The sequence below is a fragment of the Morus notabilis genome, unplaced genomic scaffold (genome assembly GCF_000414095.1).
Source record: "Morus notabilis unplaced genomic scaffold, ASM41409v2 Scaffold562, whole genome shotgun sequence".
Taxonomy (NCBI): Eukaryota; Viridiplantae; Streptophyta; class Magnoliopsida; order Rosales; family Moraceae; genus Morus; species Morus notabilis.
This window is the reverse complement of record NW_010358784.1, coordinates 1-16,823: the sequence shown is the minus strand read 5'-3', so window position 1 is coordinate 16,823 and position 16,823 is coordinate 1. Positions and strand designations below refer to the sequence as shown.

The 16,823-nt window shown below is 36.4% G+C and overlaps 1 pseudogene; it reads left to right on the top strand.

Annotated features, from left to right (window-relative positions):
- The first annotated feature begins 14,530 nt into the window (after nucleotides 1-14,530).
- Nucleotides 14,531-16,743, top strand: LOC112090674 (annotated as a pseudogene).
- The last annotated feature ends 80 nt before the right edge of the window (nucleotides 16,744-16,823 follow it).

The window sequence follows — 16,823 nt, the reverse complement described above, 5'->3', positions numbered from 1 at the left end:
ACTTGAGATCTTTGGCTTGTTTTTTCCACAGGTCTCCAATATCAAACTCGAGAGTTTGGGAATGAATGAATGAATGAATGATTGAATAAACTCGAGGAGTTTGGAAATGAATGAATTGCAGAGGTCTCCTGTAGCAAACTAGAGTGTTCGGGAATGAATGAATGAATGAAATGAATCAATGAATCAATTAATGAATGGTCAGTTTGGCTTGTTTTTCCTGTTTGATTCATTTGACAGACTTGAGATCTTTGGCTAGTTTTTTCCACAGGGCTCCAGTATCAACCTCGAGAGTTCGGGAATGAATGAATTCGAGGAGTTCGGGAAAGAATGACTTCTTTCTGTTAGATTTATTTGACAGACTTAACATTTTTAGCTTGTTTTTTTCACAGGGCTCCATTATCAAACTCGAGAATTCGAGAATGAATGAATAAATGAATGAATGAATAAATGAATGAATGAATGAACTTGAGGAGTTCGGGAATGAATGAATGGCAGAGGGCTCCTGTATCAAACTCGAGAGTTCGGGAATGAATTAATGAATGAAATGAATGAATGAATGATTGAATAAAGTCAAGGAGTTCAGGAATAAATGACTTCTTTCTGTTAGATTTATTTGACAGACTTAATATTTTTGGCTTGTTTTTTTCACAGGGTTCCATTATCAAACTCGAGAGTTCGAGAATGAATGAATAAATGAATGAACTCGAGGAGTTCGGGAATGAATGAATGGCAGAGGGCTCCTGTATCAAACTCGAGAGTTCGGGAATAAATTAATGAATGAAATGAATGAATGAATGAATGAATGAATGATCAGTTTGGCTTGTTTTTTTTGTCAGATTTATTTGACAGACTTGACATCTTTGGCTTGTTTTTTCCACAGGTCTCTAGTATCAAACTCGATAGTTCGGCAATGAATGAATGATTGAATATAGTCAAGGAGTTCAGGAATAAATGAATTCTTTCTGTTAGATTTATTTAACAGACTTGACATTTTCGGCTTGTTTTTTGCACAGGGCTCCAATATCAGACTCGAGAGTTCGGGAATGAATGAAGTCTTTCTGTTAGATTTATTTGACAGAATTGACATCTTTGGCTTGTTTTTTCCACCGGGCTCCAGTGTCAAACTCCAGAGTTCGGAATGAATGAGTGAATGAACTCGAGGAGTTCGGGAATGAATGAATGGTAGAGGGCTCCAGTATCAAACTCGAGAGTTCGTGAATGAATGAATGAATGAAATGAATGAATAAATGATCAGTTTGGCTTGTTTTTCCTGTTTGATTATTGACAGACTTGACATCTTTGGCTTGTTTTTTTCACAGGGCTCCAGTGTCAAACTTGAGAGTTCGGAAATGAATAAGTGAATGAACTCGAGCAGTTCGGGAATGAATGAAAGGAAGAGGGTTCCAATGTCAAACTCGAGATTTCGCGAATAAATGAATAAATGAATGAAATGAATGAATAAATGAATGAATGAATGAATGAATGATCAGTTTGGCTTGTTTTTCCTGTTTGATTATTGACAGACTTGACATCTTTGGCTTATTTTTTCCACAGGGCTCCTGTATCAAACTCGAAAGTTCGGGAATGAATGAATGAATGATCAGTTTGGCTTGTTTTTCCTGTTTGATTATTGACAGACTTGACATCTTTGGCTTATTTTTTCCACAGGGCTCCTGTATCAAACTCGAAAGTTCGGGAATGAATGAATGAATGAATGAACTCGAGGAGTTTCAGAATGAATGAATGACAGAGGTCTCCTGTATCAAACTCGAGTGTTCGGGAATGAATGAATGAAATAAATGAATGAACTCGAGGAGTTCGGGAATGAATAAATGGCAGAGGGCTCCTGTATGAAACTTGAGTGTTCGGGAATGAATGAATGAATGAAATGAATGAATGAATGATTGAATGAATGATCAGTTTGGCTTGTTTTTTTTGTCAGATTTATTTGACAGACTTGACATCTTTGGCTTGTTTTTTCCACAGGTCTCTAGTATCAAACTCGATAGTTCGGCAATGAATGAATGATTGAATAAAGTCAAGGAGTTCAGGATTTAACAGACTTGACATCTTCGGCTTGTTTTTTGCATAGGGCTACAGTATCAGACTCGAGAGTTCGGGAATGAATGAAGTCTTTCTGTTAGATTTATTTGACAGACTTGACATCCTTGGCTTGTTTTTTCCACAGGTCTCTAGTATCCAACTCGATAGTTCGGCAATGAATGAATGATTGAATAAAGTCAAGGAGTTCAGGATTTAACAGACTTGACATCTTCGGCTTGTTTTTTGCATAGGGCTACAGTATCAGACTCGAGAGTTCGGGAATGAATGAAGTCTTTCTGTTAGATTTATTTGACAGACTTGACATCCTTGGCTTGTTTTTTCCACAGGTCTCTAGTATCCAACTCGATAGTTCGGCAATGAATGAATGATTGAATAAAGTCAAGGAGTTCAGGATTTAACAGACTTGACATCTTCGGCTTGTTTTTTGCATAGGGCTACAGTATCAGACTCGAGAGTTCGGGAATGAATGAAGTCTTTCTGTTAGATTTATTTGACAGACTTGACATCCTTGGCTTGTTTTTTCCACAGGTCTCTAGTATCCAACTCGATAGTTCGGCAATGAATGAATGATTGAATAAAGTCAAGGAGTTCAGGAATAAATGACTTCTTTCTGTGAGATTTATTTGACAGACTTAACATTTTTGGCTTGTTTTTTTCACAGGGCTCCATTATCAAACTCGAGAGTTCGAGAATGAATGAATAAATGAATGAATGAATGAACTCGAGGAGTTCGGGAATGAATGAATGAATGATCAGTTTGGCATTTTTTTTGTAAGATTTATTGGACAGACTTGACATCTTTGGCTTGTTTTTTCCACAGGTCTCCAGTATCAAACTCGAGAGTTCGAGAATGAATGAATAAATGAATGAATGATCAGTTTGGCATTTTTTTTGTAAGATTTATTGGACAGACTTGACATCTTTGGCTTGTTTTTTCCACAGGTCTCCAGTATCAAACTCGAGAGTTCGAGAATGAATGAATAAATGAATGAATGATCAGTTTGGCATTTTTTTTGTAAGATTTATTGGACAGACTTGACATCTTTGGCTTGTTTTTTCCACAGGTCTCCAGTATCAAACTCGAGAGTTCGAGAATGAATGAATAAATGAATGAATGATCAGTTTGGCATTTTTTTTGTAAGATTTATTGGACAGACTTGACATCTTTGGCTTGTTTTTTCCACAGGTCTCCAGTATCAAACTCGAGAGTTCGGGAATGAATGAATGAATGATCAGTCTCAGTTCGGGAATGAATGAAAGGAAGAGGGTTCCAGTGTCAAACTCGAGAGTTCTTGAATAAATGAATGAATGAATGAAATGAAATGAATAAATGAATGAATAAATGAATGAATGATCAGTTTGGCATTTTTTTTGTAAGATTTATTTGACAGACTTGACATCTTTGGCTTGTTTTTGACACAGGTCTCCAGTATCAAACTCGAGAGTTCGGGAATGAATGAATTCTTTCTGTTAGATTTATTTGACAGACATGACATCTTTGGCTTATTTTTTCCACAGGGCTCCTGTATCAAACTCGAAAGTTCGGGAATGAATGAATGAAATGAATGAATGAACTCGAGGAGTTTCAGAATGAATGAATGACAGAGGGCTCCTGTATGAAACTCGAGTGTTCGGGAATGAATGAATGGATGAAAAGAAAGAATGAATGAATGAATGAATGATCAGTTTGGCTTGTTTTTCCTGTTTCATTTATTTGATAGACTTGACATCTTTGGCATGTTTTTTCCACAGGGCTTCAGTGTCAAGCTCGAGAGTTCGGGAATGAATGAGTGAATGAACTCAAGGAGTTCAGGAATTAATGAATTGCAGAGGGCTCCAGTATCAAACTCGAGAGTTCGGAAATGAATTAATCAATGAAATGAATGAATGAATGATTGAATGAATGATCAGTTTGGTTTCTTTTTTTTGTTAGATTTATTTGACAGACTTGACATCTTTGGCTTGTTTTGTCCACAGGTCTCCAGTATCAACCTCGAGAGTTCGGGAATGAATGAATGAATGAATGATTGAATAAACTCGAGGAGTTTGGGAATGAATGAATTGCAGAGGTCTCCTGTATCAAACTAGAGTGTTCGGGAATGAATGAATGAATGAAATGAATCAATGAATCAATTAATGAATGGTCAGTTTGGCTTGTTTTTCCTGGTTGATTCATTTGACAGACTTGACATCTTTGGCTTGTTTTTCCACCGAGCTGCAGTGTCAAACTCCAGAGTTCGGAATGAATGAGTGAATTAACTCGAGGAGTTCGGGAATGAATGAATGGTAGAGGGCTCCAGTATCAGACTCGAGAGTTCGGGAATGAATGAATGGTAGAGGGCTCCAGTATCAGACTCGAGAGTTCGGGAATGAATGAATGGTAGAGGGCTCCAGTATCAGACTCGAGAGTTCGGGAATGAATGAATGGTAGAGGGCTCCAGTATCAGACTCGAGAGTTCGGGAATGAATGAATGGTAGAGGGCTCCAGTATCAGACTCGAGAGTTCGGGAATGAATGAATGGTAGAGGGCTCCAGTATCAGACTCGAGAGTTCGGGAATGAATGAATGAAATGAATGAATAAATGAATGAATGAATGAAATGAATGAATAAATGAATGAATGAATGATCAGTTTGGCATTATTTTTGTAAGATTTATTTGACAGACTTGACATCTTTGGCTTGTTTTTTCCACAGGTCTCCAGTATCAAACTCGAGAGTTCGGGAATGAATGAATGAATGATTGAATAAAGTCAAGGAGTTCAGGAATAAATGAATTCTTTCTGTTAGATTTATTGAACAGACTTGACATCTTCGAAAGTCAAGGAGTTCAGGAATAAATGAATTCTTTCTGTTAGATTTATTGAACAGACTTGACATCTTCGAAAGTCAAGGAGTTCAGGAATAAATGAATTCTTTCTGTTAGATTTATTGAACAGACTTGACATCTTCGAAAGTCAAGGAGTTCAGGAATAAATGAATTCTTTCTGTTAGATTTATTGAACAGACTTGACATCTTCGAAAGTCAAGGAGTTCAGGAATAAATGAATTCTTTCTGTTAGATTTATTGAACAGACTTGACATCTTCGAAAGTCAAGGAGTTCAGGAATAAATGAATTCTTTCTGTTAGATTTATTGAACAGACTTGACATCTTCGAAAGTCAAGGAGTTCAGGAATAAATGAATTCTTTCTGTTAGATTTATTGAACAGACTTGACATCTTCGAAAGTCAAGGAGTTCAGGAATAAATGAATTCTTTCTGTTAGATTTATTGAACAGACTTGACATCTTCGAAAGTCAAGGAGTTCAGGAATAAATGAATTCTTTCTGTTAGATTTATTGAACAGACTTGACATCTTCGAAAGTCAAGGAGTTCAGGAATAAATGAATTCTTTCTGTTAGATTTATTGAACAGACTTGACATCTTCGAAAGTCAAGGAGTTCAGGAATAAATGAATTCTTTCTGTTAGATTTATTGAACAGACTTGACATCTTCGAAAGTCAAGGAGTTCAGGAATAAATGAATTCTTTCTGTTAGATTTATTGAACAGACTTGACATCTTCGAAAGTCAAGGAGTTCAGGAATAAATGAATTCTTTCTGTTAGATTTATTTAACAGACTTGACATCTTCGGCTTGTTTTTGGCACAGGGCTCCAGTATCAGACTCGAGAGTTCGGGAATGAATGAAGTCGTTCTATTAGATTTATTTGACAGAATTGACATCTTTGGCTTGTTTTTTCCACCGGGCTCCAGTGTCAAACTCCAGAGTTCGGAATGAATGGGTGAATGAACTCGAGGAGTTCGGGAATGAATGAATGGTAGAGGGTTCCAGTATCAAACTCGGGAGTTCGTGAATGAATGAATGAATGAAATGATTGAATAAATGATCAGTTTGGCTTGTTTTTCCTGTTTGATTATTTGACAGACTTGACATCTTTGGCTTGTTTTTGACACAGGTCTCCAGTATCAAACTCGAGAGTTCTCGGGAATGAATGAATGGTAGAGGGTTCCAGTATCAAACTGACTTGACATCTTTGGCTTGTTTTTTCTACAGGGCTCCAGTATCAGACTCGAGAGTTCGGGAATGAATGAAAGGAAGAGGGTTCCAGTGTCAAACTCGAGAGTTCGCGAATAAATGAATGAATTAATGAAATGAATGAATAAATGAATGAATGAATGAATGATCAGTTTGGCATTTTTTTTGTAAGATTTATTTGACAGACTTGACATCTTTGGCTTGTTTTTGACACAGGTCTCCAGTATCAAACTCGAGAGTTCGGGAATGAATGAATGAATGATTGAATGAACTCGAGGAGTTCGGGAATGAATGAATTCTTTCTGTTAGATTTATTTGACAGACTTGACATCTTTGGCTTATTTTTTCCACAGGGCTCCTGTATCAAACTCGAAAGTTCGGGAATGAATTAATGAATGAATGAACTCGAGGAGTTTCAGAATGAATGAATGACAGTGGTCTCCTGTATGAAACTCGAGTGTTCGGGAATGAATGAATAAAATGAATGAATGAACTCGAGGTGTTCGGGAATGAATAAATGGCAGAGGGCTCCTGTATGAAACTCGAGAGTTCGGGAATGAATGAATGGATGAAAAGAAAGAATGAATAAATGAATGCATGATCAGTTTGGCTTGTTTTTCCTGTTTCATTTATTTGATAGACTTGACATCTTTGGCATGTTTTTTCCACAGGGCTCCAGTGTCAAACTCGAGAGTTCGGGAATGAATGAGTGAATGAACTCAAGGAGTTCAGGAATTAATGAATTGCAGAGGGCTCCAGTATCAAACTCGAGAGTTCGGGAATTAATTAATTAATGAATGAATGATTGAATGAATGAATGATTGAATGAATGATCAGTTTGGCTTGTTTTTTTTGTCAGATTTATTTGACAGACTTGACATCTTTGGCTTGTTTTTTCCACAGGTCTCCAGTATCAAACTCGATAGTTCGGCAATGAATGAATGAATGAATGATTGAATGAAGTCGAGGAGTTCGGGAATAAAGGAATTCTTTCTGTTAGATTTGTTTGACAGACTTGACATCTTTGGCTTATTTTTTCCACAGGGCTCCAGTGTCAAACTCCAGAGTTCGGAATGAATGAGTCAATGAACTCGAGGAGTTCAGGAATGAATGAATGGCAGAGGGCTCCAGTATCAAACTCGAGAGTTCAGTAATGAATGAATGAATGAAATGAATCAATGAAGAAATGATCAGTTTGGTTTGTTCTTCCTATTTGATTATTTGACAGACTTGAAATCTTTGGCTTGTTTTTTCCACAGGGCTCCAGTGTCAAACTCGAGAGTTCGGAAATGAATTCGAGGAGTTCAGGAATGAATGAATCGAAGAGGGCTCCAGTATCAAACTCGAGAGCTCGCGAATAAATGAATGAATGAATGAAATGAATGAATGAATGAATGAATGATCAGTTTGGCTTCTTATTTTTGTTAGATTTATTTGACAGACTTGACATCTTTGGCTTGTTTTTTCCACAGGTCTCTAGTATCAAACTCGAGAGTTCAGGAATGAATGAATGAATGAATGATTGAATGAACTCGAGGAGTTTGGGAATGAATGTATGGCAGAGGTCTCCTGTATCAAACTCGAGTGTTCGGGAATGAATGAAATGAATCAATGAATCAATGAATGAATGATTAGTTTGGCTTGTTTTTCCTGTTTGATTTATTTGACAAACTTGACATCTTTAGCTTGTTTTTTCCACAGGGCTCTAGTATCAAACTCGAGAGTTCGGGAATGAATGAATGAACGAATGAACTCGAGGAGTTCGGGAAAAAATGACTTCTTTCTGTTAGATTTATTTGACATACTTAACATCTTTGGCTTGTTTTTTTCACAGGGCTCTAGTATCAAACTCGAGAGTTCGCGAATGAATGAATAAATGAATGAATGAATGAACTCGAGGAGTTCGGGAATGAATGAATGGTAGAGGGATCCTGTATCAAACTCGAGAGTTCGAGAATGAATTAATGAATGAAATGAATGAATGAATGATTGAATGAATGATCAGTTTGGCTTGTTTTATTTGTCAAATTTATTTGACAGACTTGACATCTTTGGCTTGTTTTTTGCACAGGTCTCCAGTATCAAACTCGATAGTTCGGCAATGAATGAATGAATAATTGAATAAAGTCGAGGAGTTCAGGAATAAATGAATTCTTTCTGTTAGATTTATTTAACAGACTTGACATCTTCGGCTTGTTTTTTGCACGGGGCTCCAGTATCAGACTCGTGAGTTCGGGAATGAATGAAGTCTTCCTATTAGCTTTATTTGACAGAATTGACATCTTTGGCTTGTTTTTTCCACAGGGCTCCAGTGTCAAACTCCAGAGTTCGGAATGAATGAGTGAATAAACTCGAGGAGTTCAGGAATGAATGAATGGCAGAGGGCTCCAGTATCAAACTCGAGTGTTCGTGAATGATTGAATGATTGAAATGAATGAATGAATGAATGAATAAATGATCAGTTTGACTTGTTTTTCTTGTTTGATTATTTGACAGACTTGACATCTTTGACTTGTTCTTTCCACAGGGCTCCAGTGTCAAACCCGAGAGTTCGGGAATGAAAGAGTGAATGAACTCGAGGAGTTCAGGAATGAATGAAAGGAAGAGGGCTCCAGTATCAAACTCGAGAGTTCGCGAATAAATGAATGAATGAATGAAATGAATGAGTAAATGAATGAATGAATGAATGAATGATCAGTTTAGCTTCTTTTTCTTTGTTAGATTTATTTGACAGACTTGACATCTTTGGCTTGACTTTTCCATAGGTCTCCAGTATCAAACTCGAGAGTTCAGGAATGAATGAATGATTGAATGATTGAATGAACTCAAGGAGTTCGGGAATGAATGAATTCTTTCTGTTAGATTTATTTGACAGACTTGACATCTTTGGCTTGTTTTTTCCACAGGGCTCCTGTATCAAACTCAAGAGTTCGGGAATGAATGAATGAATGAATGATCAGTTTGGCTTGTTTTTCCTGTTTGATTTATTTGACATACTTGACATCTTTGGCTTGTTTTTTACACAGGGCTCCAGTATCAAACTTGAGAGTTCGGGAATGAATGAATGAACTCGAGGAGTTCAAGAAGGAATGACTTATTTCTGTTAGATTTATTTGACAGACTTAACTTATTTGGCTTGTTTTTTTCACAGGGCTCCAGTATCAAACTCGAGAGTTTGGGAATGAATGAATAAATGAATGAATGAATGAACTCGAGGAGTTCGGGAATGAATGAATGGTAGAGGGCTCCTGTATGAAACTCGAGAGTTCGGGAATGAATGAATGGATGAAAAGAAAGAAAGAATGAATGAATGAATGATCTGCTTGGCTTGTTTTTCCTGTTTGATTTATTTGACAGACTTGACATCTTTGGCTTGTTTTTTCCACAGGGCTGCAGAGTCAAACTCGAGAGTTCGGGAATGAATGAGTGAATGAACTCGAGAAGTTCGGGAATGAATGAATGGCAGAGGGCTCCAGTATCAAACTCGAGTGTTCGGGAATGAATTAATGAATGAAATGAATGAATCAATGATTGAATGAATGATCAGTTTGGCTTGTTTTTTTTGTCAGATTTATTTGACAGACTTGACATCTTTGGCTTTTTTTTTCTGCAGGTCTCCAGTATCAGACTCGATAGTTCAGCAATGAATGAATGAATGAATGATTGAATGAAGTCGAGGAGTTCAGGAATAAATGAATTCTTTCTGTTAGATTTATTTGACAGACTGGACATCTTCGGCTTGTTTTTTGCACAGGGCTCCAGTATCAAATTCGAGAGTTCGGGAATGAATGAATTCTTTCTGTTAGATTTATTTGACAGACTTGACATCTTTGGCTTGTTTTTTCCACAGGGCTCCAGGGTCAAACTCCAGAGTTTGGAATGAATGAGTGAATGAACTCGAGGAGTTCGGGAATGAATGAATGGCAGAGGGCTCCAGTATCAAACTCGAGGGTTCGGGAATGTATTAATGAATGAAATGAATGATTGAATGAATGAATAAATGATCAGTTTGACTTGTTTTTCCTCTTTGATTTATTTGACAGACTTGACATCTTTGGCTTGTTCTTTCAACCGGACTCCAATGTGAAACTTGAGAGTTCGGGAATGAATGTGTGAATGAACTCTAGGAGTTCGGGAATGAATGAATGGCAGAGGGCTCCAGTATCAAACTCGAGAGTTCGGGAATGAATGAATGAATGAATAAATGATCAGTTTGGATTGTTTTTTTTTGTTAGATTTATTTGACAGACTTGACATCTCTGGCTTGTTTTTTCCACTGGTCTCCAATATCAAACTCGAGAGTTCGGGAATGAATGAATTAATTAATGATTGAATGAACTCGAGGAGTTCGGGAATGAATGAATTCTTTCTGTTAGATTTATTTGACAGACTTGATATTTTTGGCTTGTTTTATCTACAGTGCTCCTGTATCAAACTCGAGAGTTCGGGAATGAATGAATGAATGAATGAACTTGAGGAGTACGGGAATGAATGAATGACAGAGGTCTCTTGTATCAAACTCGAGAGTTCGGGAATGAATGAATGAATGAAATGAATCAATGAATAAATGATCAGTTTAGCTTGTTTTTCCTATTTGATTTATTTGACAGAGTTGACATCTTTGGCTTCTTTTTTCCACAGGGCTCATGTGGCAATCTCGAGAGTTCGGGAATGAATGAATGAATGAATGATTGAATGAACTCGAAGAGTTCGGGAATAAATGAATGACAGAGAGCTCCAGTATCAAACCCGAGAGCTCAGGAATGAATGAATGAATGAGTGAGTGAATGAATGATCAGTTTGGCTTGCTTTTTCTTTTAGATTTATTGACAGACTTGACATTTTTGGCTTGTTTTTTCCGCAGGGCTCCAGTATCAAACTCGAGAGTTCGGGAATGAATGAATGAATGAACGAACTCGAGGAGTTCGGGAATGAATGAATGGCAGAGGGCTCTAGTACCAAACTCAAGAGTTCAGGAATGAATGAATAAATGAAATGAATGGATAAATGAATGAACGATCAGTTTGACTTATTTTTTCTGTTACATTTATTTGACAGACTTAACATCTTTGGCTTGTTTTTTCTACAGGGCTCCAGTATCAAACTCGAGAGTTCGGGAATGAATGAATGAATGAATGAACTCAAGGAGTTCGGGAATGAGTGAATTCTTTCTGTTAGATTTATTTGATAGACTTGACATCTTTGGCTTGTTTTTTCCACAGGGCTCAAGTATCAAACTCGAGAGTTCGGGAATGAGTAAATGAATGAATGAATGAATTAACTCGAGGAGTTTAGGAATGAATAAATGGCAGATGGCTCCAGTATCAAACTCGAGATTTCAGGAATGAATGAATGAATGAATGATCAGTCTGGCTTGTTTTTTCTGTTAGATTTATTTGACAGACTTGACATCTTTGGCTTGTTTTTTCCATAGGGCTCCAGTGCAAACTCGAGAGTTCAGGAATGAATGAGTTAATGTACTCGAGGAGTTCGGGAATGAATGAATGACAGAGGGCTCCAGTATCAAACTCGAGAGTTCAGGAATGAATGAATGAATGATCAGTTTGGCTTGTTTTTTTGTTAGATTTATTTGACAGACTTGACATCTTTAGTATGTTTTTTCCTCAGGTCTCCAGTATCAAACTCGAGAGTTCGGGAATGAATGAATGATTGAATGAGCTCGAGGAGTTCGGGAATGAATGAATGCTTTCTGTTAGATTTATTTGACAGACTTGACATCTTTGGCTTGTTTTTTTCACAGGGCTCTAGTATCAAACTCGAGAGTTCGGGAATGAATGAATGAATGAATGAACTCGAGGAGTTCGGGGGTGAATGAATGGCAGATTTTATTTATTTTATTAATTTAATTTTAAATTTTAAATTTTTTATAATAAAAATTTTTTTAAAAAATCATATCTAATTTTTTTATTACAATACAAAATTTTACATAAAATTACATTTTAAGTCAAATTAAAAATTTAAATGAACTAGCTAAACAGACCATCTCGTCTAACGTTTCTCTCCTCTACCAATCAACCATCCTACCAGCCCCCGCTGCTGCTCTTGCCATCATCACAGCTACCAGCTACCGCTTGTTTCGTCGTTGCGTTGTATTCGAGAGGACAAAAACTTCCAGCAAATGTCATCGCCTTCCGGAAAGCAACCCCAAGTCATCACCTGCAAAGGTATAATATACAAGAATTTCCCAGAATCTGAAATGTGAAGACATGTTTGAATCTCATTTCGTTCATTTTAAAAACGTTGGTGCATTTGTAAATGTTTTGAATCCCTCTTTGTTGGTTTGTTTGTTAAGCCGCGGTGGCATGGGGAGCTTCTGAGCCTCTGGTGATAGAAGAAGTGGAGGTGGGTCCCCCTCAACCCATGGAGATCTAGGTTAAAGTCGTCTCAACCTCCCTTTGCCGCAGTGACCTCACCGCCTGGGAATCTCAGGTCTTTCTCTCTTTTTTAGTTACTTCTGTTTATGCAAATGTTTGTTTCTTAATTACTTGATTGAGCTTCATTTAAGGATTAAATTCACTAGCTTTTCTTTTCCCATTTCTTTATGGATGTCTACTTTTTAGATGTTCACTTATCTGGGTAATTTTTAGAAAGATCTGTAGAGGATTGCGTTAGATTAGAGTTTGAGATTTGACAAGTCACAAAGGACTATAGTTGACTTATTTACGGATCGTGTATTGGATCCTAACAAGTATCTTGAAGAGCTGTAGGTCATTGATCAATATATATCGGCATGCTATAACTTTAACAAATAAGTCTTCTGCATTTCAAAAAAAAAAAAAAAACAAATAAGTTTTGTGCCTACAGAAAAAATAAAGGTTTCCTAGAGAAGTATTATAAGAGGGAACAATGTACTAATTATTTTAGGTGAACTGAAACCACATTGTTGTGGAAAATAGAATGACTAGAGAAACCATTTTCAAAAAAAAAAAAAAAGAATGACTAGAGAAACCAAATTGGAAGATTTTTGAATTTTTAGGAAGTCGGGTAATAGCATGTGTCAGCATCAGAAGATTTGCTTGCTGGTTTTGGGTTGTTGAAATGTTACTTTGAGAGCAAGACTCTATGAATAAAATAATTATCAGATGGAGTAAGTCATTTAAATTGGTGAAGCATAGATAAGAGGCAATTTCTTTTTTGATGTTGCTCTGTAAAGAAAAAATGACAACAAATGATTCTTGACCTTTCTTCAGCTAAAACATCAATCAAAATATTTCCTACCAGAGCCCTGTGGGGGAATAGGATGTATTTTCACATGCTATAGTCATAGTTTTCTTACTTGAGTATTTCCTTGAATAGTCCAGACTTCAAAGGTCGGTTTATTTAAGTATGTTCAACATAGTCCTTTTCAGGAGTTGAATATCTATTCACCAATCCACATTTAATCGAGTTACTTCTAGATAAGTTGATCTGAACTTTCTTAGCAAATTGTTTGTTGTTGCAAACAATATTTCCTCGGATATTTGGCCATGAAGCATCTGGGTAACATCAGCACCTTTTTTCTTTTCTTATTTTTTAAGCTAATTTATGGTTATAGCGGATATTCTTCTCTTATGGAATAAATATGTAGTTCAGACGTGAGGAAAAATTTCACTTGTCTATAGAAAAAAGGAAGTGAAGAAAACATTTCAACGAGCATTATCTTCTTAGTGAACAAGCTTGCAGTGGGATTGTGTATGCTGTTAACTCAGCTTTCTATAAAATATTGACTTTATCAAATTTGGCAGGATTGTTGAGAATGTGGGGGACGAGGTAACTGAATTCAGTGAGGGAGATCATGTGCTTACAGTATTCACGGGAGAATGTAGTGCATGCAAGCAGTGTAAATCAGGTAAAAGCAATATATGCCAAGCATTGGGATTGGAAAGGAGAGGGTTAATGCATAGTGATCAGAAGACACGCTTCTTTATAAAAGGGAGGCCAGTTTATCATTATTGTGCTGTTTCAAGCTTCAGTGAATATATCATGGTGCACTCTGGATGTGCTGTCAAAGTGAACTCAGATGTGCCTCTGGAGAATATTGAGCTGTGGAGTAGCTGCAGGCAACTCTTAGTTCAGAATATTTTCCTTATTATACCCTCTATCTCAGGAAATTTTTAGCTGGTGTTGGGTATGCACTAGCCAAAATCATACAGTTGACATGTAACAATCTGAACAGAAAATTACTAATGATAGAACTGATTATTCCAAATGGGGAAATATGGATGCCAAGCGTTGTTGTGTCCTGGTAAATAGGACAGCAGAGAGCCTCTTTAGAAGATTTACAAACTAGCTTAAGTGAAACCACGGACTTTTCTGTCTTAACCAGTGTTGCTAAAAGCATGAAATCTAATTCCACTTATCTTTTTGGGCCTGAATTGACATGAAGAGATTTATTGGTTAAGGAATAGTAGATCTAACGAACAGAAGTACAATGCTAGGTCTGGGTGCAACTTGGAATGTTGCTGATGTATCAAAAGGGTCAACTGTGGTGATATTCGGTCTTGGGACTGTAGGCCTTTCTGTAAGTGCTTAGACTTGTAACAGCTTTCTCACCCGTGATTTTCTGCCACACGGCCACCTTATGATTATTGTAAACTGTAACCCTTTCTTGTATGATAGGTAGCACAAGGTGCTAAGTTCAGGGGAGCATCCAGAATAATTGGTGTAGACACCAATCCTGAAAAAGGTGAAAAAGGTAAAAGATGTTTACTTTTGTAAGTTTGGATTTGTATGAATCTAACAAATTTGAAATCCCTTGTTTAATAATGTGTCTATTTCGGCTGCACAGCAAAAGCTTTTGGAATTACAGATTTTATCAATCCAAATGAATGTAATGAATGTATTCAGCAGGTATTTATCCGATCAAACCACGGTGATAATTATTTCCCTTCCATGGACAATCATAGGAATAAAGACAGTTTTAACAGCAAATAAGGATTGGCTGATGTTATTTGTTTACAGTCTTATTGATAACCTAGTCAATATAATTAAATAGATATGAATAATGAACTAGATAAAATTAAAGAAAATTTGCCTACGTTTTCAACTACTCCGTCATTTTTGAGAAAGAAGTAGTTTGCCCTGAAATTGTTTGTTTGCTTTGTTTGTTCAGGTTGTTAAGCGTATTGCGGATGGAGGGGCAGACTACTCCTTTGAGTGCATTGATGATACTGGAATGATAACAACTGCATTGGAGTCATGTTGCGATGTAATTTTGAAAATAATCTCAGTTTTATATTTTGAATAATAAAATTTTATATTAGTGCACTTGGCTTCATTCTCTTTGGCGTCTTCTCTTTAGGGATGGGGTTTGACTGTTACACTTGGTGTACCAAAAGTAAATCCAGTAGTAACTGCACACTACGGATTACTGCTAACTGGAAGAACACTAAAAGGATCTTTATTTGGAGGATGGAGACCTAAATTGACCTCCCTTCATTAGTCGACATGTACATGAAAAAGGTAATATAACCATGATAAATTTGCTTTTCATTGTTAGAAATATTTTTCCTGTGGTTTATGTTTCTTATGTAAAACATAATTATGTGATCCAAATCATGAATCAGGTATAGATTATGCAGCCCATAAATATTATTGAATTTGGGTTATCATGGCTCAAGTTCATTTATTATGGAATAATTTGGGTTATCGAGGCTCAAGTTCATTTATTATGGAATTTGGGTTATCAAGGCTCAAGTTCCTTTGGCGTAGATTTGGAAACATGTTATAAAACTTTTGAAGTGTACATGTTAATCTATGATAGTTCTTGGATTCTTAAGTTATATTTATCAACTTAATCTTTTCGAGCAATCGAGGCATATAAGATTTATTGTACTCGAAGTTTTTCTCTCAAGTTATTTAACTTCCTTTTATTAATAAACACATTATCTGTTTTCGTTTGATTGTGTCATTTTATTTAGAGTCAATTCTGTTTTTTAGTGTTTCAGGGTGGATACCTCATCCATCTTGTTGCCCTTTTTTTTTCCAGATTCCATTAATAAAATTTTTGAGTTTTCTATAAAAAGAAAATAACAAACACATTACAAATACATATAGCCATGAGTGTGTAGCCTCAAGAAAAAAGAGGGAAAAAAAGAGGGTGAGCTAAGAAAACAGAAAGGAAATGAAAACTTGCTTAATTTATTTATTCTGACAAGGCTTTCGATGATGTGTTAACCATGAGTGTGTAGCCTTAAGAAATAACGGATATGAAAACCTCCGCGGTTGATATCAGTTCATGTATAATGACCATAACAATGTGAAAGTCTTCTTTATGGTTCTATGAGTAAAGCATGTAAAAATCCAAAATTACTATGTGCAGCAAATCCACATTGACGACTACATTACACATAACCTGCCACTCGAAGATATCAATGAAGCTTTCAATCTCATGAGTGAGGGGAAATGTTTGCGTTGTGTTATTCACATGCCCATGCAACTTCCTCTTGCTTCAACAACTTGATGAAGAGCAGCTGGCCACAAATGGGAATCAGTCATCCTTCTTATGATGGATTTTTAGTAGCAAGTGTACAATCGCTTGTATGTTCTGGACCCACTATAGTTTTCTGTATTGTATAAACATGTTTACAAACTGCTCAGAATTAATTGTCCCAGGTTTTAGATGGTTTTGACTAATTGAAGGGAGTGAGGTCTTAAAATTGCTTTCTTGTCAAGTGTGTGTGTGGGTACCTGGTTTGTGTTTTTTCTCCAATTAATGAACTTTA